Here is a 24,676-nt window from a genome sequence, read left to right on the forward strand (position 1 = left end):
AACAAGTGCTGTACTTTCCACTGATATCTATCCCAACACACAGCAGGAGTTGCAAAAATATTGACTTAATGAGTTAAAAGCACACAAAGTCCTTAAAAACAACAGCAAAATAATAAAATCCAGTGCTTTTCACTTAAATCTGTTTATTTTCCTGTTCAGGTTTGAATGCCTTCAGAAGTGTGAAAGAAGGTAAATGAGTTGAAAACAAAACAAAACCAAACAAACAGAAAAAAACAGAAAAAAAAAGTAGCTGTTAATGAACATTGCCAGTTGCTGAATACCAAACCCTTTTTTGCAGCTCAGCATATGAACTGGAGAAACTTAATGAAGTCTTTTCCCAAAAATATTTCCAAGTTTGAAGGAACACTGACATTAATTTGACTGAAGAGCAAAAATAGGGATTGAAACTCTTCTGTTCTAAAATGAAAAGACAAAAACCACTGGAAAAGCTTCTGAGAAATACAACGAGGATGATCAAAGCCTGCAGCAGTTGCCACACAAGGACCAAGCGAGGGATGCTGCAGCTTGTTGTGGACATCATCCTCCAACACATCCTGAGGGCTCCTGGGGACTGGGCAGTGCTTGCCTCCCCCAACACAGGGACGGGGAGACACCCAGGAAAGCTGAACAGGAGCCTGGTTCAGAATCATCACACGCAGGAGCCCACAGGCTGTGTAGCTCTCCCTGCAGAGCACTGTGGGGGCAAGAAGCTGATTGAGGAAATTCAATGGGAGATGGAAAAGCACTGGTAAAGCAGACTGGAGCTGCAGGATCACAGAAAGGTTTGGGTTGGAAAGGACTTTAAAGATCACTTTGTTCCCACCCCCTTGGCATGGGCAGGGACACCTTCCAGAGAACCAGGTTGTTCAACATCCCATCCAACCTGGCCTTGAAAAGAAGAGGGAAAAGGAAATCCCTTGGGCTTACCATTAACTGCTGGTGGCTGGAAGACCTGGCAAAGAAGTGGGGGAATATAAAATATCTTGCTCTTTTCCTTCCCTTTGCCAGGCATCTCATTTATGGCCCCAGCTGGAGCCAAAATGCTGGACTCCATGGACCTCGGGCTGAACCACTGCAGCTGTTTTCACAGTTTTTATAGTTTGCATTATGATTTTTGCATTATGATTGTGAAGATGTAATGCAGAGATCATCTCAATACATCTGGACAATGAATGCAGCCTCACAGATCACTGCAGAGCAAATCAAAAATAATAATACAGCAATGGAGTGCAGACGGACAGTGGGTCTGGGAGGCAGAAGCAACACCAGGCAAATGGTGAAATAAAAAAGAGTGCAGACTGTTACATGACAGTGGGCAGGACAAAATCACTGCAGCCCTGCAGCATTTCACCAGAAATGTTGGTTTAGAAACAAAACTAAACACAAAAAACCCCGGAGACTGAAGTAAGACGCCAAATTTTAAAAATAATTTTGTGATTTGTATTTAGATCCTCCTGACAGCTTTTTCTTTTAATTAAATCTCTTATTGAAGAAAGGAAGGCTCAGGCAGCAGGCCCAGCTATTAACAGAAAGAAATTTTTAAAGACAAAGATGCTCATTACAGAAATGGAACAACAAAACTGAAATTTAGGGAGTTATAATTGGCTCAAAACACTTTCCTGAGCAACACCACCAACACCCCTCACTCCCAGAGCAAATGATCAACCCATTTTCTAACAAATGGTCTCCAGTTATTACACCATAAAATTTGCTTCCCACATGTGGGAAGGGAAGGTTGGTAGACCTGTGAGCTACAGTTTTTCAGTATCAGAGCTGACTTTCCAAACTCCAGATGTTTGGTTTCATACCATGTTGTTTTACTCCAGAGGGAGACTGGGCACAAAAAAGAGCATCTACTGAAATAATAAAGTACTTCTTTATCTTTTAACTAGACAGTCCATATTTTTCTTTGCTCAAGGGAGAGTAAGGCAAGGTGGATTTTCATAGCAAGAAAGGACAAACATGACAAACTGTTTGGGCATAATGCAAGGGCTTATTCCAGGGGAAGAAATTAATGCACAGAACTGCATGTACCACATAAGTAAACTTTCTTCCAAAATACTGTGTGATCCCTGATTCAATGATTTATGTCACAATAATGTCTGAAGGTGAAAAGGCTTTGCTGAGCTAGGGCTTGTTTGACCACAGAATATACGCAATTTAATGATGATATCTGCTTTTAGCTTCCCTCTGTGCCCATTGCATCTAGCATCTCAGTCTATTATGGCCCCGCTGGAAAGTTTGGTTATTTGGTTTATGCAGGAGCTGGGATTTCCCAGCTGAGTCACTGAAGCACTAGTTAAAAATGCACTTGCAAAAACAGGGGCTGTAGCAACACTTACACTCACATAAGCGTCCCCTCTGGGGGCCCAGAGTGATGCTTATTTCTATTACATTTATTTTAGAAGAGAAAGAAAAAGAAGAAAAAAAAAAAGAGGCAAAAAGAAACCCAACCCCCAAAAAGCTTGCTGAGCTACATTCCTGTTCCTAAATTCCAGGGAAGTCTTGACAGAAATGAAGGCTTCTTGCAGCACTGATGATCTCAACTCAGCAGTCGCTGAGACCACAAGCTGTGGGCACAAGCAGGTTCAGGAACTCCCTCCACTGCCTGGCAGAAGAAAATGAGCTAACACAGAAACTAGCTCTATGCAGGAAGCTGCCAAACGGATCCAGCCTGGAACATGTTGGATTTTTTTACAATTTGAAATGTTTCTCTCTGCTCTGATCTCACCCAAAAATCTCTCCTGAGTTGAGAGGGCACAGGCTTGACACTGGCTTTATGTAGCAGGTTCTGGTGCTGCACACAAGTTTATAAACTCTGCTATACTCTTAGTCCAAAATCTATGCACCCAAAGTCTCTGAGAACCTGAAAACATATGCCACTGACATTTAAGCAACGTCCCCTGTGCAAATCTTAGCAGCAAAATTCATTCTGATCCTCGGGGGCATCACTGGCTTGTGCAAACTCCTTCTGAGACCAAGCCTCACCTTTGATGCCTTCTGTCCATGCACCAGCCAGAGCAAAAGATGGGCAGGTATCCAGAACCACCTCATTTTAAGCAAAAATCTCCCCCTTTCTAAAATTTAAATCCATGTCATTGTGCTCAAGAAAATATTTCTTCAGAGAGGAGCTGTGTCATCCAGAAGTATATACTGGCCTTCAAAATACACCCCAGTTCTCATGGAGACTGGATTTTACATTTATTCTTTTGAGATACTTTCTTTTGTTTTCTGTTAAAAGGATGCAAAAAGATCCAACAGTGATAATAGTGGAGAGACAGGAGATGCAACCCAGGAACAGCAGTTTTCAAGCAGAGGATACAGGTCTGAAGACACAGTGCCCCATTCCTCCTTTGTGCTGGTCAGAATATCTTGGAAATTGTTTATTTGCACACAGAAAAATCACCTTGTTTTTTCTGTAATGAAAAGTAGTCTGATACATGTAGCTTTAGATCATCAGACACACACAAAAAAACGAAAAGCTCAACAAAACTCATAGTTCACAAGTAAGACGTTCAAAGATTTTTTTTTTGGGCTGCTGCAACAGCTTCCTTTCCCTTTTTTCTCTACTGAATGAAATCAATGCCCTTTTCTAATGTGAAGATACAGTCAGAGAACCAACTTTTCACTGCTTCACTCCCCACAGTGCTACTCCAAATCTGAGATGCTTCCATCTTATTATGTGAATCCTTTGAACGAAACACAGAGCAAAATGGCTGGTTTAATCTATTCTTCTTAATTATTATACTGTATTTTAAGGTGCATCTATCACCCTCCCCAACCATCATATCGTAAAAATATTTTAGTAGTAAAAAGAAACCTAAGGGGGAAACATCTCTCATAGAAAAAAAAAAAAAGTTACTGACATATGGTTTGCTGAGAAACAATAAACTCAGGTTTTTGTAGCTCAATGTGTAACTTGGACGGGTTTGTGATTAATATAGAATATTGACTGTTTCTAAACACTTTGCTTTCAAACCCACAGTTCTGTCACACATTTGTCCTCCAACAGCTACCTGATATAAAGTCACTAGGGAAGCTATTCTTTGAACTGTGCTCTGACACTTGGTGCTAAAATTCCCAGCTTCTGCAGGAAGAAAGCTGCATGTGGGCTCATCTAACACCGACTTTGCTGTGTGAGAACATCATCTCTTGGAGAGCGCTCCCAGCAGCAGCACACAACTGGGGCTGAGAGCCTCTTCCATTATTGTCACACTGGCCTCCAGTAGGGAAAGCAGACTGCAGAAATGACCAAGCAGAATCTGCATTTTTTCCCCCAAGAAAAAGCTGAGTGTGAACATCGCAGTGCTGCCAGCACCTTCCTGCCAGCTGGTGGATGGTCTATGCCAGGACTGTGCAATATGTGTGTTCTGAAGATGTATTTTAAACTTGTGCTTCGTTTGGAAACGATTATTTTCTAGTTTATGTTTATATTAATTACTGCAGCTGTTTGATCCCATTTCTGTTTGAGATGGTCCAGATAATCCTGATAAACAGCCACACTCTGACAGAGCCTATAGATGCTCGTGCAAAGATGGGTCAGGGTCAGGCCTGGGACACACTGGTCCCTGACCTATATTACACTCCTCTAAGCAGATTACACCAGTATATATTTTTTTGCTTTACCCTTCTTTAGAGAGGCGACCAATTGCTACATTCACAGTGACTGACAGCATCTGAACTGGAAAAATCTATTTTCCGTCCCTGAATTGGAGCAGAATCTCCCTTCTCCTGTCAGGATCTCTGTTTAAAGGTGTCTTTAGCAGAGGGATTCTCTGTGGTCAGACAAAGACCATTTCAAAACAACGGGGCCATGAAGCAATGAAAGGTTAAAGGCCTCACTAAAGGGATAAAAGTGCAATAGAGTCATCTGGATTAAGACTCCCTCTCACCACCCTGATGTCTACATTGAGAGGGAAGGATTCAATTTTTTAAAGACACAAAGATTGCACATGTTGGATTTGCAGTATAAACCCCTGATTGTAATGTACTGTCTTTCATCTGAAGATCTCTATCTGAAGGTATTTAACTAGTAAATTATCATGGTTGGAAGGGTTTTATTTCTGTGCTACAAAATGTAGAACTGCAGATAAGGGGGGGAAAAAAACCCTACAAAAACCAAGGCAAACAAAAAAATCCGAACCCTGCTGATTTAGAGGCATGAGCAGAGAACTGGCAGCTCATGTTTTCGAGAGCAGCAAGTGCACTTGCAATGTCAGCTGATTGGCCCTACAGGCTGGGGGGCTTCACTCAGGGCTCTTCTCTCAGGGCTCTTGCTCTGCCCAGCAGAAGGTACTCAACACAAACTCATCTGTAGTTAGAGCCAAAATAGCTCCCCTTAACATATAAAAGCGTGTTAACTAGGCTGGTTATAAATCTACGACTCCCTTAAAAACAACAGCCTATTTTTGAAAGAAATGTTAAAAGCTTAATAATGTAACTCAAGAAAACTTCTCTATCTGCTGTTAAATCCTGACTGTAAAGTGGGGTGTAGACAGGGCAGCTGGGAAACAGGAGACAGTTCTTAAAACTTTTCCAACAGCAATGCCAGGGCATCACCACTGTCTCTTAGCAATACTTGCCATCAATTTTCCTCAAACCCTGTTGCAAAGGTGGCCCTGATACTCACACATATATTCTGTTAATGCTTGGAGAGATTAATATTCTCAGCAAATTGACAGAACAATTTTCATGGTAAGGTCCACGAGGCAGCAGCCCATCTTGGAAGGCCAAGAAGATTTTTATCATTTAGCAAGACTACACTGGTAGCCACATCATCATCAAATATTCTTAATCCCAGCAGTTGTTATGGAAATGATAATAGTTTGTGCTATAACGTTTCATCCTGGCCCATCCTTGTCTTCCAGCTGCTGTCCAAAAGTGATTATAAATAATGGGGCTATAAAAGCCATTCAATAATTAGAAGATTCATTGGCCATATGCCAGCAGTGACAAAAGAGAGTGATTTATGTAAGATGAGTCTGTCACATCTGCCAGATCACAGTTTCATTACGCCTGTGGCTTTAAGGTCACAGTTTAGCACTGTTTCAACAGCCATTTGTCAAGGGGCTGCTGGGGAGAAGAGGTGAAATACATCATGGTTTTGTTTGCTTTCTTGTTTTAACTACTAAGCAAATAAGTAAATAAAGTCCAGTACCTACATTTGTTATTTCATGCCTCTTGTGAGGTCAAAGACACAAGAAAACATTCATCATGGTTGGCCAGAGTTCAAATAAGATCATGAAGAGGAAACATCCCATTTAAAAGCCTTAAGAATTCATGTGGCTTCTTAAATTCAATACAATCTAAACATGTTCTGTCTTCCAGCCACCCATGAAATGAAGGTACCTTGTAAACACATAACATGTTGATAAATTAATTGCTAGTACATTTTCCTAACACAAGTAAACTTAAAAACATTTTATGGTTCAGTGTTCTAAAATGGTATTTAAACATTGCCATGGGAGTTCAGATTAACAATTAACATGGCTCAGCAAACACCTAATTTGATCCCAATTCTATTTTCTCAATTTCTTTTCCTCCAAAAAAACCGAACAAAAAACACCAATGAACTTTTTTTGCTGGGTACCAATACTAGTACCATAAAGTCCAGATGTTTAAATGTTCCCCATAAATGCTTCAATAACCTCATCTGTTACTGTCAGTGATTGCTTCCATTCCAATATGGACAGTCTTTGGTGACAAAAACTACTGGTATGAGGGTGTAGACTGGATCTTTGCTGGAAATGTTACACCCAATACCAACCAATATATTACTTTAATTTGTACCAGCCTCCTAAAACCAGACTGCAGTCAGATGAACTGCCCAGATCAGAGCCCAGATCCTGCCATTATTCTAACAAATCCACACCACAACAAAAGCAAAATGACTGCTCACCCTTTGCCTACCTCCTGAAGAAAAACATAAAATACTTCCCAATTTTTATGCTTTAGAACCTTCCCTGAACAACAAAGCCTCATCCATTGCAAAGAGCTTCCAGTGGAAGGAAATTATGATAAGCTGGAGGGTTATGCCATAAAGACTTGCACCAAGTTCCAGGATGAGCTACCTGCTCAGCAATAAAACCCCAATTTGATGGAGCGTGGTTAAGACTCGAGCAGCAGCAGCCTGGCTGCTGAATCAGCAGTGAGCACTTCAGCGCAGCCAGTAATTCCTGTCTGGAGAAGGAATAACACTTGTTACTTTATTATTGAGACAACTTCTAAAAATGTTATTTTAGGTGTAAGCTGTGGATCTGAAGGAGACGTATTCACACTCAAAACTTTCAGGTCATGTTGAGAATCAGGAGCAGGCAAGAGCCTTCTTGGCACGGTACCTTTGGTATCACTCTCAATCTGCATGGGTGAGTGAACCAGTGCTGAGGTGGTAATTCAGCATTTGCTGCTGCAGAAATGCACTTAACAGATCATAAATCCCTGGTAAAACTCTTCTACGAGCATGTCACCTCATCTACTGTATTCGCAGGCTGCTCCACCTTATTTTCTGTGCATTAATGGTGATTCATATTTCTACACTAAATTAAAACAAATGGCCTTTCAGCTGAGAAAGGCCAGAAAAACCCACAGAGCTCAGGCATTGAGGTTGAAAAGAAAAAAAAAATCATTATTTATACGACAGGCCTGAAAAATTTGAACATTTGTGACAAATATGCTTCTGTTGCTCTCAACTGAATCCAGATCAGCAACAATTGCAAATGCAGCAGCAAGCTCAGCCTCTCTCCCTTTTTGGCCCCTTCAAGCTTCTGGTGACCTCAAAGTTTCAGCCCTGAACTTCTTGAGGCCCCTGGAGAAGAAAAGTTCCTTCACCCTCTGACATCTTTGCAGCCCAGGGCAATCCTGACCTGGAAGACAGGGAGGCCACACAGCCACAGCTGCATCCCAGAAAGGGGAGCCTGCACTGCCATGGAGAAACAAATTGGATCTTTCTACCTCAAGAAGGACTTGTTTTACTATTTTCTTCCTCAAAATACTGATGTTTAAGTTCTGCTGCTCTTCTTAAATCATGTGATATCATTTGTGTCCATATAAAGCCTATAGCACCATGACAGTAGATAAATGATGACATTTCTCCAGAGAAAGTGGCAACCATACCTGCACCAGGTAAGCCTAAGAAACAGAAGATCTGATATATGTGAGGCAAAAATATGATAGAATATGTTGCCCAAGCTACAAGAGCATAAGAAGAGAGAAAAGCAAGGTCAGCAGTATTGATGACTGCTGGCCTTAGATACCTCTAAAACACTTCTGAACTGGCCAGGCACAAAGCTTCAGAAACATTTGCCTCATCCAGATGGGTGCTGGCAGATGTGGAGCCTGCCCCAGTGCTTTGTAGCCATAGTTAATCACGAACCCAACTAACTAAAAGCTGGAGATTAACTATTCCTATTCTGTTATTGACTCACAGGAGTCCCCTTTTCTTCCCCTATGTGGCATTTTCAAGAAATGCTACGAGCTCCCTGCTCCTGCCTCAGCTTTTTGTTTTCCTGGTTCACTTTTAAGAATCCACAGACATATGACAAAGAAATGGAGACTGTCAGGTGGTCTCTGGGAATGACAGTAGAGAAGCGAGGTGAGCCAAGGTGAGAGAAGGGACCTGCTGGGAGGACAAATGCCAAATATTTTCCTACTAAAATGAAAAATCTCCAAGATAAAACTATAAAACTGGTTACTAGCCACACACACAAAGTTTGTTGTGTTTTCACACAGCTCAGGAGGTATGCGGACAAAGAACAAAGTAATGCAACATCCTCTCATCTTGTTTTCAATGAAGTTTGGATTAGTAAGTATCAAGCTGAATACTTCATCCAGTTCTGTGGCCAGACCAGTGTTGACCCAGAGTTAACTGGCTGACAATCAAGCTGTAACATTAAAGCTACGTCCATAAATGCCTCTGCTTGACCTTAAACCAAGTGCCCAGAGCAAAGGCTCAGCTCTGCAAAGCTTTACAGTAGCAGGGCAGACCCAGAGGTGAATGCAGGCAAGCAGAGACATTCCTCTGAGCAAGGCATTCTGCCTTGCACACAAAGGCACTGCTGTGTTGGGGCACTCTGCGCTGAGTGTTCCAGCAAGGAAGGGCAATGAGGGCTATGAAGCCATCAATAGTGGCAAGGAACGTTGATGTTGCCACGTAGGCTTTAAAAAACACACACACACACCCCCCAAAAAAAAAAAAAAAAAAAAAAAAAGGAAAAAAAGAAAAAGAAAGGAAAAAAAAAAGTAAGAAGAGGAAAAGAAAACCTCCTACACAACTGAAGTGAATGCAGAATGAAGTCACTGTGAGAGAGTGCCACGGGATACAGCCTCTGAAGGATTCAGTGGAGCTCCCACCCCGTCTGCTCTGAGCGTTTCCATCAATGAACACAGACTGAGCGACGTGAGCAGCCCAGGAAAGGCTTCCCAGGGAAGAACAGCCTGCCTGGGAGCCACACAACAGCGTTTGTCACCCACACTCCTCTGTGTGAAGCCACCTGGACAAGGCAGCATTGTCCCTTCCCCTTCACTCTGAAGATACCAGCAGGCTCTGCCTTTTCTGGGATGCAGGGAGGGCTGATGGGAGCAGCAGAACTGGGGCAGGGGGTGAAGAAGAAAGTCTAGCTAAAATAATAAGAATGGGAAAAATCAAGATGAAAAGCACTTGCAGTCTTGCAGGGAAAAAAAGACCCATTTCTGGAAATGAGATGCACATCTCTCTATGTCTCCTAAAAGGAGTTGCCATATGTTCTAGAAGTAAGGATATAATATTTGAGCTGTAACAGCCAAATCAGCTTGAGAAACAGACGGCATTACAATGCTTTAGCAGAACAAGCCCCCCATAACAATATGCCAACAAACTCATTTTCTAGAATGGCACTAGGAAAATATTTGCAAAATCTGAAACCCATTCCCTAAATACAGCATTTGGTTCTTCCAGAATGGGAAAAAAGTACCACACGTATGCCAGAATTGGGGAATTCTAAATAGCTCTTTATATTCTTTGATTTTTTGGCTTGCTTTTCTCTGTAATTTTTGGATAGTTTTTTTTGGGAGCATTTCTTTTTTAACTTGACCTCAAATTTCTTGAGCAGTCGTTCTTGTTCTTCCTTGGTTGCTGGAGGGACAAATTCCCACAACCCAGCCAGGTCACCTCTGAATTTTGATCACAGGGTTATGTTTTTTTGCTCTGACATCCCAGGCACCAGGACACACATCAATATTAACCGAATGCATAAAATCTAATGCTGACAACCTGTGATTGTCAAGCTATAAATACAGACTAAATGAAGATAGTGTCAGAACACTAGAATTTTGATGCTGTTTTTCAAATTTTTCTTTTCCCCTCACAAATATCTCTATCACATACAACAATGTTGGCCTTCCTGGAAGAAACCAGCTGAAAATCACGTGCCCACAGGAAGAAGATATGTCCAAAGCATGTCCCAGCTGCTTTTGCCCATTCTCCAGTGTGGTTGGATGATACACACTGTGAAAAACGAGGTTCACTTTCTATGCAAAATTTAAGAAATAGATTTAATAAAATAATAAGACAAAAGAGATTAAAAAAAGCAAAGTACAGCTGGCCAGGTGACTTGGCATTTAGCCAAGTCCACACACTGCTATATCAAAGTCATACTTTAAATATTCTTTTTATTGCATTGGTCTGTTGAATATTCATATTTTTCCATATACTAGTTTCCATATTTTAGGAACTGTCCTGCATGGTCCTTCTTTGGGTCCGCCTTTTTAGAGCATGCGTGTTTCTTGCCCGTGTCTTCGTTATGACCCTCAGTTTGGGCCTTGGTCCATACTTTCTTCAGATGCTGGATGCTGATAGTTGGTATCTCAACAGCAGGGTCTTTACATGTTCACTGGATGTTATCCCGGCCAAGCAGACAGTTTAAGCATACCGTATCAACTATTACCACTATGTTTAGCTTTCTTTATTAATTCAGAAGTAAAAACTTATATCCTTACCACAACATTATTAATCATATAGCACACATCATGCGAAAAGCCAACTTTATAATATGTATTTATAACAATATTCAGGTGCACCAAAGATACATCAATTATTTTTTTCATCTGCAATATATCTATTTACAGTGTGGTACAAGTTAATTTTCCAACTTGTCCAAGAAATTTCCCAGAACCAAGATTTGCCAAGAAACAAACAAAACCAGAAACAACACTTGCTGTGGTCTCAGCTTAGCAAGTAAAGGTCCTGCTCCCTCTACATTTTCAAAGAGCAAAACTCAGCTTAACCTCGATGGGCCTCTTTTTTTTTTTTTCTTTTATAAATATAATTACACATTTATGTACATATAGAATAGATGCCAAACCACTAACATACAGTACAGAAAGGAAGCACACAGGCAACAATGCTGTGTGATTTAGAAAATCACACTCTCAAAGCTGAATATAATTATGAGCTAAATCTGCTGGGAAAAAAAAAAAACATTTAAATGGAAAAACATGTATAACAGTTGGGAGCTGTCGAAGCACATTTTACAAGAGGCCCAAAAAGCCACAAAAATTGAACAAGGAGGTCACATTGGTTCAAAAACAAACCTGGCTTATAGGGAAAGTGACTGCAGCTTTTTTCAGTTTCATGTTGTAGACAAAGGGAAAGCATGACCTAAGAAACTGGTCTAGCTCTGCTCAATTATCCCAGCTGCAAACTTTTTTTTTTGTTTGTTTGTTTGGTTGGTTGGTGTTTTTTTGTATCATTGGAAGTGTTTACTCAGGGTTGGAGGATATTCTCCATCCCTGGAAAACACTGATGTAAACATCAACATTGAATGTTTTTCTTGAAAATCAAGATTAAAGAGAAATTTATTCAAACTAGTTCTCTAATGTCCTGAGCTACTACTTGGAAATGTGATTTCGGAACATTTAGGAAGACTGTGTTGAAAAGGATCTGGGACAATGGGGAAGCCAACAGCAATTTAAAAGAGTTCAGAGCAAAATGATGCAATGAGCTGAATCTTTTGAATTGCTCAGGTGACCAAGAGCCTGGGCAAGTTGAGAAAACCTTCCTGGAAAAGGAAAGTGTTAACATGGCTATTCTGCTGTAAAAGCAATTCAATACACAGCATTGTGGGCCTCCCTTTTGTGCAGGAAATGGAACTGAAATTCTAAAATCAGATTTTACAGCACTGACAGAATGAACGAGGTAGCGGAAGCAAGCAAGAGCTATGGAAGTCAGTTATGGGTTTTAATCAAGTACCACTACATCTTATTGGCAAAACTCAAAAGTAAAAGTGAGAAGTGAATGAGGGCAACCTCATTTACCTCAAAATTTAAGCTATTGCACATGAAGTCATGTGAAGCAAAAATGCTCTGATTCTTGGGACTGTCTCTGTCACACAGAGCAACTCTTCTCTTCTGTAACCTTCATGTTAAAGTGTGGTCAAAGGCAACAGCTAAAATATTGAAAAACTCACATTTAAAACAAAATCCCAAATAACCTGTATAGTGTTGGTCTGTAACATAAATATAAACCTTCATATAAAGCAAGTTTGGCAATAAAAAAATAAAAAGGCACATGAAAAAGCTTACTAGGGTCTGTAACAAACATCTTAGCCTTGGTCACAAGGCTTTGTTTTCTTAATGAGTTTAGGAGTGCCTGCATTATGTTTCTGTCACCCCAACATTTCCCTCTGAGAAACAAATATGAATATTACAGATGGTAAAACCTGCATTTTCTCGGGCAGGAAATAAATGTTTATATGCAGCATATAGCAAAATGTGTATTTCCAGAGACAATAGTTACAAGATTTAGACTTATTAGTGCAGGAATTTTTAATGGAAAACATGTTTTTGTGGATAAGAATTTTAATTACAAAGAAACAGCATACAACTTGTTTCTTTAGATATAAAGCAGAGCAGTCCTGCAGCAGAATAAACATGTCTCTTTTGATGAAAATTGAATACTGGAATAAAGAGAGAAACACTCAGCTCGTGTGTACGGCAGGTTAGACATTTTTCCTGGTAGTGCTTTTGATCCCCAAATGGCATTTGTCAGGATGGAGACATTCCTCAGGAACGTGACATTTCTGCAGAAATCAGACACAACTCTGACGGAGCCTTTTCAGATCCCACCTCGCCCTGCCAGGCTGCCCTGATCCCAGCCTCAGTTCCTAACAATCCAAGCTCAGTCAGCCAAGCCCTTTTGCCCACATGCTTCTTTTCTTTCCCCTTCCTACAACTTGTAGACAACGCACACTGTAGGAATAAGAACCAGCACACCCATCTAAAAGAGAGACTTATGAAAGGCTACCAAACCCCAGGTTTGATTTTCCCACTGCAAACAAAACAAGTTGACCAAAGTAGCAGTTCAGTTCTGAAGATAAAAAAAAATTGGTACCTCCAGAATGAAGTTTCACAGATTCTGGTGTGGTAGAAATGGAAATACAGACATTTTTTGACAAGTGTGACCTCCCTTACGTAAGCACATCTACTTAGCTGCAGGCATCTTGCACTAAAAACAGTTACCTGGAAAATACAAGACCAGAACTGGGCAAAATAACAGTTTCTCAGAATTCCCAGAGAAAGAAACACTGGTTTCATTCCCTTTACATTACTCCTTCCAGCAGCTGTTTTGGTGGCTTTCCTGTACATCCACAATGAAAGCCTTTCATGAAAGCCTAACAGGAAAAGCAGAAATGAGATGTTTAATCAGACTTTGCTGCTGGCTTTGGCATAAAGGGATTTTCCCCATTTTACAGGACACAAGTAGACCTGTCCATGGTTTATGTCCATTTTTACCAGTAACTTCTGGCTCTCCAGACTCACATGGTTTTAACCAATTTGAAATTCTGCCAGGAAATCTGTGTGCTCAAGCAGCAGCTTTACTGTCACTGCCATTAAAACCTACAGGCCACTTTTTTTATTATTTTGATAAGTGTTCTCATGATCCAGCTAAAGACTACAAGAGATGCAATAGAAAACAATAAAAATCAGCATTAATTGTCTAAATACCAATTCTTCCTCCTTAAGTTTTCATTCTTTAATTTTGGATCGCTCTTTTTGTACCTTCTCGGTTGGTTTGCTAACAAACATTTTTCAGCCTCATTTAATCAAACGCATTTGGATGGAGATCCCTAACACTGACTCTGAAATGGAAAGCTCTAATCAGTTTAACCTCAAATTCATTTGATGCTTCTCTCACTTTTGGGAGTGCACAGTCAAAGCTTTGGAAGTTCTACAAAGCTGAAAGAGTTTTTAGGCAACACAGGTACACTGAAACCTTCTTCACTCCCTCTGCTACTGAAGGGGAAAAACTAATTATAAAGGTCTAAACTGATCCAGCAAAAGATGCAAGAGAGCACAGAACGGGCCTTGCATTTCTGCTGAGTGAATGTCACTGTGCTTTCTGCTTTTATGCTACTCTGGGATTTCAGAAAGCTCTGCCTCCAGTCATTAAGTCACCAGGATTTTTCCGCGGGCTTAAAACGACTTTGGGTCAGAATCTCTGAGCCTGGCAAGAAAAGGTGTCAGACAAGTAGCATGCAAAGGGAATAGCTATTTATCAAAGGAGCAAGCCAGAATAATATGCCTGCTTGAACACAGTCCCACTGCCCCACTTTTAGAGTCTGAACCAGAGCAGATGAACAAAGGAGGAGCTTTGGATTCTGTTTTAAAACAGAATAGAGCATCATGCACAAAGGCATCCAGGAGCCCCAGACAAACAGTTCACAGAGGGGACTCAAAATCCCAAGTCTCCTCCAGACAGGAGCTGCACTACAGTCCCCAGCTTTGGGCTACTCACACACTTCTGCTAATAAGCTCCACGGTGAAACCTTCAGATTCCTAGAAATAAATTCTGCTGCAATCTCTGAGTGAGTCTGGCCTGGTAAACCCACCACCTTTGACAGGTGGTTTTTCACTCTTCTGTCCTTGTTTTTTTAAAACTGGACAGTGCCTAAATATTAATTCGTTGGTCTAATTTTACATTTCTTCGAGTTCGGTTTTCCCTTTAAATCACAGTCTGATTGTCAAGCTTTCAAAAGAAATTAAAGGAGCATGACCCTTTCATGATATGATGCTCCCCTGGCCCTGCCTTTGCACGTCTGCTCAGACCCAGAAATTCCATTCAAACGAGGTGCATCCAGAGCTGCTGTAGAAGCACCATGGACACATTACCCTGCACTGCCAGCACAGAAATGGCAGATGCATCTACACAGGCTGACAATTGATTTACTCATAATTTGCAACCCTTTGCAAAGGAACTAGACTTCCTAGCAATCAATGAGAAAATAACCTTGTTAGCAAAAAAGCCAATGTTCTTTTAAATTAATCAGTTCTTTTTCATCCAAACAGTACAGATAATGAGAGAGATGATGACATTTTACATGACCTATAAAAAGTAGTGTTTCTATTTTAGGCTCTCCTTCGTAAGGGTGCCAGGATGATTATGTTTTGTTTACTGGACAAAATAATCTCTTATTTGTTAAGGCTTGAATGCAATTTTATACAGTACAAAATTTTATCTTCTATTGTTTTAATTATCATCTGGAGGGTTGAAGCATGAAATGATGGCACAGAAAAAAATTAATATTAATGTGTTCTAGCTGCAATTTAAAGAGAAAGGACTTGGAGCTTTCTTTTGCTCATGTGCTTAACAGGCCGCATCAGACTAGTGAATTACATCCCATTTAGCTGCTATTGTTTCTCCAAGTAGCATGAAGAAAACAGACACCAACCTTTTGTAGACCCCCTACATTCCCAGTGTTCAAACACACAACCTTTTCCTCTCATTTCCTTTTACATCACTTGCTAAAAAGTGTGAAAATGTTTCCTGCTTAGGATGGTGTGCAAGACTACACTACAGTTTTTAAAGTTCTTTGTGTGACACCTTTGTCACCTACAGCATGTTCTCATGCCAGTGTGAAAGCACAGGCAGCAGGAGCCTTTTCTCTCGTTTACCTCATTTGCATCCTAATAGCCAGAGAATTCAGGGTCTGGGGGACAAGGTGCATTTGCCCTGGGAGGAGATGGCAAAAAAAGAGAAAGTCTTGGATGATGAACAGTGCACAGTGACATCAGTGGGTTTTCTACGTTCCTAGCTACAACTCAAAGGGGAGCCTAGTGCACTGATTTTCAATTAAAACAAACAAAATGTACGGTCTGACCGCTTTAGATTCCAAAAGTACCTGTAGGGATTGAAAAAGACAGCACTTGGATGCAACGAAACATGGTTTAGTTCTTCAGCAGTTTCATCCTGCTGTTTCAGCCCTGACCTTTCCAGGTCTGAAAAAGAAAGGGAGGAATTCAAAGGTTTAGTTTCCCCTTTTTTTGGACAAGAAGAGCAACTGGATTGGACTTGGTTTCAGGGACTTCATAGACACTGAGACACTGTTAGAAATTTTTAAAAAATCAAGGAAAAAGTATCATGATGTTAAAAGAAGACTGGCTTCCACATTTGAACTGATATGACAGTCAAGATATACTGTCAAAAAAAAAAAAAAATCTGTATTAAATTTAAATTTAAGTTACCTGAAATTTAAATTTAAATTACCTGAAAACATAGAAACAAGGAATTTGCGTGATTTATCAATACAAATAATTTTAAATTAAGTTTTAATGCAAAACGAAATGCACTAGGGCATGTGTGGCACTAAGGCATCCTGCACCACTGAGAAAGTGAAGCAAATGTCTCAGGTCTGACTCAGTTCATGGACTCCAGGGCCAGCTACAAACACAGCAACCATGATACAGAAGATTCTTTTCCCTATATGCCGTTTTATGCCATGACTATTTTAAGGCCAAGGTTGGGTACATCTAAACAACTGTGTCATAGTTTTTTTCCCTGTGGAGTTCTTTTTGTTTGTTTGTTTGTACCAGTTTGCAAAGTCCCGAAATGCATAATTCTGCTTTAGCAGCTCCAAGATCAATCAAGTGGATTATCTTCATGCCCACCTAAACTGTGTTCAGAATATGGAAACATTCATCATCCACTGTGTAGAATTACAGAGATTAAAAAAGTAAGAAGTGGGGTTTAAAGGTATTAAAAGTCTGAGGAAAGTGCTCCAATAAACGACAGAAGAGTGTGAATTAGGTGCTAATCACCACCACCACTCCACTCAAACCCAACGGGAGGCAAATGGGTGGGATCTGAGGCTCCCCACAGCTCCAGTTGATGGGTGTGGGAAGACAGAGGTTGCTGGGGGTTTGCATCAGTCTGTCCCAGATGTGATCACCCCATGGCACCAGAGCCCTGAGCCTTTCCTCCCACGGCCTGCAGTTCTGGGAAACTCCACACTGTCCTTCTGCCCATCTCGCCCAAGCTTAAAACACTCCAGGATCACCTTCACCTGTGTAAGAGTTCATACACAAAAGTCCTCCTACTGTATTTCCAAACTATTTAAAGACCCAACAGCATATGCAGAAACACAAATATCTTCTGCTGATTGGATGACATAGAGCACTCAAACCTGAGCATCCATGACCAAAACCTGTATATACACAATATTTCCTATGAATGTACTACTTGCTATAACAAAAGAATGAAGCCACTGAAAAATATCAGTCTAAAAATAAATTAAGAAAGAAAAAAAATAGAAAAAGACAAAAAGAGAATGGAATTAACAGCCAAACAATACACAACTGAGAATGCAGCTAAGCTGAGGTAAACCAATTTGATAATTGATCAAATTTGATAATTGATCAAATTGATCAAATCATACTGTCTAGCAGACAGTATGCCTCCTGAACAGAAGGGCTGGGGAACACAGACACTCCAGGGTGAAAGCTATAAAGCAGAGTTTAATGAAATGATAAGCTATTTATGCAAAGCATTCATGGCTACGACAATTCATTTGTACAGAGTGAAAATAGAGTAGAAATTTGTCAAAATGCAAATACAACAGAGACCTATTGATACAGGGTCACAATGTGATGGGGGGAAGCAAGTTCAGGACACCAGGGCTACAGTTACTGCAGTGCTCTTATAACAACATTTCTCTCTTTACATCAAGATTTTCCATCAAAAGGTAGATCTAAGGAACTCATTAACATGAAGAAAAACTAATAAGACACTACTGAAAAGGAAGCCAGAAATATGCATCTTGTAATTTGAATTAAGATTTTCTGCTGGCGAATGTCTTTATCTTTCCAGGCAAAATAGCAAAGCAATTTTGTAGAATTTAATTGAGAAATAAGGCACACTGAAGGGCTGCTTATATGCATACCTCAGTAAAAGATACAGAGTAGAAATAAGTCCTCTGAACAAAACTGAGCACTGCACATCAAACAGTGTTGCCAAGTGTCACTGCTTGCCCATGAAATAACATATTTAAAACCATATTTAAGGAAAGTCACATTGCTTCCCCAACAAAAAAGCAGTTACTTTTAATTTACTGTTGTTATGACGCATTAGACATAAATATATCCAAGCCAAAGCAAAAGGAAGTACTTGTATTTTTTATGTGAAATTCAGTGATCTGGTTAAGACATTGGTAGTTTGACCACCAGGTTTAATTTTGAAAGGATTTGAGCAGCTTTACTGTCCAGCAGGCATGAATAATTCTGTGCTTGAATACTTTTTATAGAAGTACATGAAGCAAAGCACCATTGCAAGCTGCAAACGTCTGTCTCTCAACAACTTTATAACATGGGCACGTTAATGCAACCTAAACAAACTGTGCCCTTCTCAACTCATCTGACCTTTTGCTCTCTCTCTTCCTATCTGCACACACATAATTTTTTTTCTGAAACATTTCAGTTTTCATAAGCAGCACGACAAAACGTTGTTGTACTATTTTGAAGGGAAAACAATTGGATTAGGGATTCTTCCTGTGCCCAGCAGTAAACATGCAATAGAAGCTTTTGAACACTTATGCATCCCTTCAACAGCCTGTGAATTCAATAAGAATTCACCTTTTGCTTCAGCCAGATTGCTTTAATAAAATTTTTTTCAATACTGCAAGCATTATAGCTCATACAATAGAAAGAATTGCAAGGATCAGGAGAAGCTTGACTTAGCCTGGCTGAAAAAAAGAACTAACCTGGGAGTGTTAAATGCACACATGCAAACGTACACAAAATTATTAACTCATTTATTCGGGATCATTGGTCCCTTGGTAAAGAGCATAAAATGTGAGAGAGGCCTACAGGTGCTCAAGAAGAAGGCAGAAGAAGATACCTGACAGGTTTCAGTTCAGTTCTTCTGTCAGCTATTCCAGGAATTTATTAATGTCACAGCAGTTGTCTGCATAAGCCAGAGGAGAGTCAGAGCACCAGTGTAAGCTGCCTGCATTAAAGACAGCAGCCTGCTGTGGTTGTCAGCACTAGGAAATCATGTCTCTGGATGGTGTCTTCCACAACTTCTTCCTCGTAATTCCTCACAATGGATTTTCTCCTCTTTTGCATTTTACAGCTTAAAACTCCATAAAGCTTGCCAGCTCCACCTTGGCTTTTCCTTGCTGGCAAATCATTAGAAATGACTGAAATAGTTCTGTGCAAATAAACTCACCCTTCAGCTCACATCAAAAGCCATTTTGAGGATTCTGTGCCCTGAAAATGAAAATTGTACCCAGTGCTTTCCTCTTCCAAGTCCTTCACCTAACCAAAGCTGCAGGCTTGATATTAAACAAATTCCTGATTTCACAATGGAGTCTCAATTAAATATGACAGGAAAACTTTTTTTTTTTTTAAATTTGACTTCAAATATGGTATGTGCCACAGTGTTAAGGGAGACCTGAAAATAGAAAAGATGAAAAAAGCATGGCTTGTCATCACTTCCATAATTTCATTGAGAATATATTTCAGAAATATAAAACTGAATGGATGGGGTGTCAGGAAGGTAAGGTACTTTTTATTCAGTTTAAACAGAGTGGCAAGAAACACTGATGGATAAACTCTTTAACTACACTGAGTTTTAGTCAGGGGTTCACAGCCTGCTGCTTTTTAGAAAGCTTCAGACTGCCAAGTGAGTGATTGCTATTGTTATGTGTCTCCTTTCACTGGTATGTTCCAAACGCCCATTTCTCCTTGCTAATACATGATATCATGGTCTACAACTCAGAAAAAAAGTAATTTGTGCTGTTTAAGCACCCAGTAACAAGAGAAGTAAATCACAGATGGTGTGAGAGACATACAACTACATGATGATGAGGACAGACAATCTTTAAATGGAAAGGATACTTTTTCCCTAACCACTTTTTCCTCCTTTTCTCCCCAGCCCCCCCTTTTCTTTCGTCTAAAAGAGAAGATATTTTTCAAATGCCCCTTATTATGCTACCATACTTGTTACTGTGCCATTCTTTTCTTTACCCAGCCCTCCTGCCTGCTCAGATGAGAAGTTCAATGAGCTATCAGCCATTTTCCAACTTCATTCCTGCAGTACCAAGCACCCTGTGCCTCATATGATGCCAGCAGAAATATCCACAATACAAATATACAGATTATTCATGCTACACATACACAGTTGCACTGTTTTCTTCTTCAGGACAGAGACTTATTTTAGGCACAGACTTGTATCTGTTCTAACTTGTCCAAAATATAATCAGACATCTCAGAAACAACAAGGATCTTGGGAAACCCAAACAGCCCCAGCTGTGCATCCCCATGTGACTGTGCACAAGCAGTTTAATGGTTCCATTAGAGGCCAGCACCAGGCCCCCCAAAGCCTGTTTGCTTTGCTGTACAGAACCTAAAATAATCACAAAGAGCAAATGTCAAGAGTTACTGTTATTACCATATGTAAAGTGCAGAATAAAATTATTTCCCATTGTGAAAAGTTTTGCTATGAAGAGAGCATGATTTGAGGATTACAGCTTTCGTGCTGAATAGCATCTCTGAAATTAAAGGCAATTTAAAGTAGAACCATCTAACAAAACAATGAAGAGAAAGCAAAAAAGTCTGCTGTAGAAAATAAACATAAAACAGCAGACCATGTAAACTGAGGCAAAAGGCAGAATGCATTCCAGTCTTAACGTTGGAGTAAGTGGTTAAAATGGCTGAAAAGCTTGTATCTTCTTCATTGTAACTAACTCCAGATCTGAGAGCATCTTGAGTTCCTTATTAGCTGCAGTAAAAATACCCCTAATGAAAGGACACAGAAAATCACTAACACAAGCTTGAAACTTTTTTCCAGATTGCAGGATTTGAGTCACATCTGTTGCTTCAACGATCAAAAAAACCCTCATAACATCACTATGCTGAACACCCATTTTTTTCACATATATGGTGAACAACAACTGAACACATATTGTGGTTATAACCTGTTAGGCAGTCATATCTGTAATATACACTGTGGGCATTAATGCAATGTATTCTTACGCAGGGAAACACTCCTTGTTTTACATATGAAAAATTCTGGTTGAGAAGGACATGTAAAATGCATGCAGACAGGGCAGGAGGAGAAAACAGCCCAGTGGATTGCCTGAACCAAGTGCTCTTACACTCTGGGCCAGGGAAGAACCATTGCAGAGAGCACCAGGGTCAGCAGTGGTCACAGAGAACACTCAGTGATGGCACAGAGCAGTTCTAAAACAGTTTGCGAACACATTCTTCCATTTAGATTCCATTCTCTCAGTGTTGTTTTATCACACAGCACTGTAATGATTCATTATGCTATAAATTATTTCAAGACCAAAGATGAGAACCGTGCGCTGAAATGCGCAGGGCAACCAAGAAAAATCTCAAAATCTGTCAACAAATGAAGCTTGCTTGGAAGAAACTGAATACAAAGGGCAGCTATGAAACCACTCAGTGTAGAGCAGCAGGGAATTGGTGCTTGGGCATGAACTTGAAAGTGTGAATTTAGGATTTTCTCATGTGTGCACTGTGTCCTGGGGGGCATCAGACACAGGCTCACCAGCTGGGCCAGGAAGGGGATTGTCCTGCCCTGCTTTGCACTGGTGTGGCCTCACTTCAAGTCCTTGGGGCAGTTTTGGGCACCACAATATAAAAAAAGACATTCAGCTATCAGAGAGCATCCAAAGGAGGGCCACGAGGATGGTGAAGAGTCTGGAGGGGCTGTTATGAGGAGCGGCTGAGGGCAACTGGGTTTCTTCAGCTTGGAGAAGAGGAAACTGAGGGGCAACGCCATTGTGGTCTTCAACATCCCTCATGAGGGGCAGCAGAGGATCTCTTCACTCTTGTGACCTCTGACAGGACTCAAGGAAATGGCATGAAGCTGAGTAAGAGAAGTTTCAGCTGGGAATCAGGAAAAGGTTTTTTACCCAGAAGTTGTTTGGGCACTGGAAGAGGCTCCTCAGGGAAGTGGTCACAGCACCAAGTCTGTCTGAGCGGATAAAGAGTTTGGAGAACATGTGGTTTGACTCTTGGGATGTCCTGCACCTGGCCAGAAAGTGGATTCAGTGATCCTGATGGGACCCTTCCAACTCAGGATATTCTATGATTATGACAGTTGAAAGCTTTTGCAAAGTCAGCATTACTGCCCATTTATCTTTCTTAGCACACAGATGAGGAGTTCTAGGTGGTTCAGCTGCCTGCTTTGGTCACCCAGAATCTTTTAATAGTTATCAAGAAGTCATATTTACTACCCTGGCATTGCTCTACTGCTGCAAACCCAACTGATTGTGTAACCCCATGTTATCTGAACACAAGCTAGCAGAAATGCATGGCATTGTTAAAGAAAAGTCATCCATCCCCTCTCCTTTGCTAGAACAAATTCAGACAGTTCTTCAAGTAACAACATGCCAAGACAGATCCAAACTGTTTAAAAATATTGATTCACAGTTCAGCCACCTCAAGGACTTTTGAACTTGTAATAACCTACAATAAAACGTACACCAATTTTTTCCTGTAACGCAGACTGTCAATTTCTGGAGGGCAAATGCTCAGTTTCCCACATTTCTTTCACTTCATTGTAGGCAAGGGGATTTGTCCCGCTGAAGCATGGCTGAGAACGATTTGGTTGTCATTCCAATTCACTACCAGTTGCAAGAGAAGAACCACAGTTTTTCCAAAACCTTTTTTACCTTTTCCAAAAGGTATTTTTTTTTTCTTTTGTTTCTGGGTAAGCAGGTTAGAGTATAACGGTTTCTGGCAGTAGCAATCATTCCCAACAGCAAAAGCACCACAGTTTGAATCTAGGCTGCCATTGCACACCCACTGCTATTCCATTTATTATTCTTTTCATGGCACTCCTAAGTACATTTGATCTCTTTGATAGCTTCTTGGCAATACTTTTTCATTAGAATCATTATTATCTAAAAATCTTTTAATTTTCATTTTAATACACATTAACTTGCTGTGAAGCCGACTTAAATACTGCTAAAGCCTCTTGGAATAGGGAACTCAAATGTACTAATGCTACAAATTCTACCTGCTGAATGCAACGTTTTGAACTGCAGGATGGGTGAAATCAAGATGCTGAGGAGCACATTGGTATTCTTAGCCAGTAATGGAAAGTCACTTTTCCCCTGCCCTAGTAAAGATTTCACCTTAAGCAAGTCATCAGGGATCTTCAGTCTGCATTTCATAATTAGGTTTTTTTTTTCAGATATTCATTACACAAAAGAATCACAGGCTGTGAATAAATAGAATAATCTTTCAAGCTGAATTTATTGGCAGCATTTTGTGCAGCAGTGACTTTTCTGGATCTCAAATCCAAAATTTTCATCACAATAATCGAATCACGTGATGAAAATTTGCAAAAGAAGCAAATCACAGTATACCCTAGAGAATGCAAAGACCTTAATGTGGTAGATCTGTTATCCAGAAGATCTGTTCCTGAAAGATTCGCTCTTCTGCACCCTGAAATAAGGCAAAAAAAGAGTTCCTGGGAAAGCAAGATTAGAGTGACATGCAAGTCATTGGACTAACTATGATATGACTTGTTTTAAATTGTTTCCACTTAGCTTCACCCCTAGGTTTTGCTATGAGACACACACTTTCTGATATTTGGTACTGTTGTCAATTCAAATTAAATAAAATCCTAACAGCAAAGTCTGTAAGACCCTATCTAGGAAGACTAAGAAAAAACTATTACTTGATGGACTTGCAAAATAAATAATATTCTGCTGCTTTGGAGAAGCCTGGGACAGGAAGAGCAGAGCTGTCATCTGCTAGAACAGAGATAAATTAGCACGGCTCTGTCAGAGAGCCCAATTTAGGACGATGTATTATGTGTGGTCTCAGGATGTCTTAATAGCTTCTTGCTCTCCTAGAAGCTTAAAGCTCAGCCCAAATTCCACACACATAATTCTCCATCCTACATAATGAGGTGATTGTTGCATCATTGACAAATGCAAAATAAAAAATTCAGGCTTCAGCTATGAAATATGCTAACCGGGAATCAAAAATTATTAAACCCAAGCAACATGAGAGAACTGATTTACTTTGCATTCACGAAATGTTATGTCATTTACATAGCAAGTGCAGAAACCTCTCTAACAACTACGCTAATGACTTGCCTTAAAAAATTTCCAAACCTGTCTGTGGTCTCCCTTCCCAGATGCTCTCATGTGAAAGGAATCGAGGCTGGAGTTGTAAGTACTGGTGGAGTGAAAGAAGTGAAGTGCATGAAGGAGAAAATAAGAGCAGACATCACACAACACTTAGCTGTAGTTTAACTGACAGAGGACATTGTTGTTGCCCAGTGATCTACGGGTAATATCTGTTTACTAAACAAACTCAAGACTCACAGAAATATCCCTTTGTCAACGTAATGATTCCCACTGTTGTGAAGAACTAAAGCTTAGAGGAT

General features: G+C 40.3%; 1 protein-coding gene across 28 annotated transcripts in view; it reads right to left on the reverse strand.

Annotated features, from left to right (window-relative positions):
* The window catches only part of MAGI1 (membrane associated guanylate kinase, WW and PDZ domain containing 1), a 342,718-nt gene that overhangs the window by 169,484 nt on the left and 148,558 nt on the right, over positions 1 to 24,676 (reverse strand). The gene's annotated exons all lie outside the window — the stretch shown is intronic.

Source organism: Chamaea fasciata, unplaced genomic scaffold (genome assembly GCF_029207755.1).
Source record: "Chamaea fasciata isolate MVZ Bird 193981 ecotype frontalis unplaced genomic scaffold, bChaFas1.0.hap1 SCAF_13, whole genome shotgun sequence".
In the NCBI taxonomy this organism is placed as follows: Eukaryota; Metazoa; Chordata; class Aves; order Passeriformes; family Sylviidae; genus Chamaea; species Chamaea fasciata.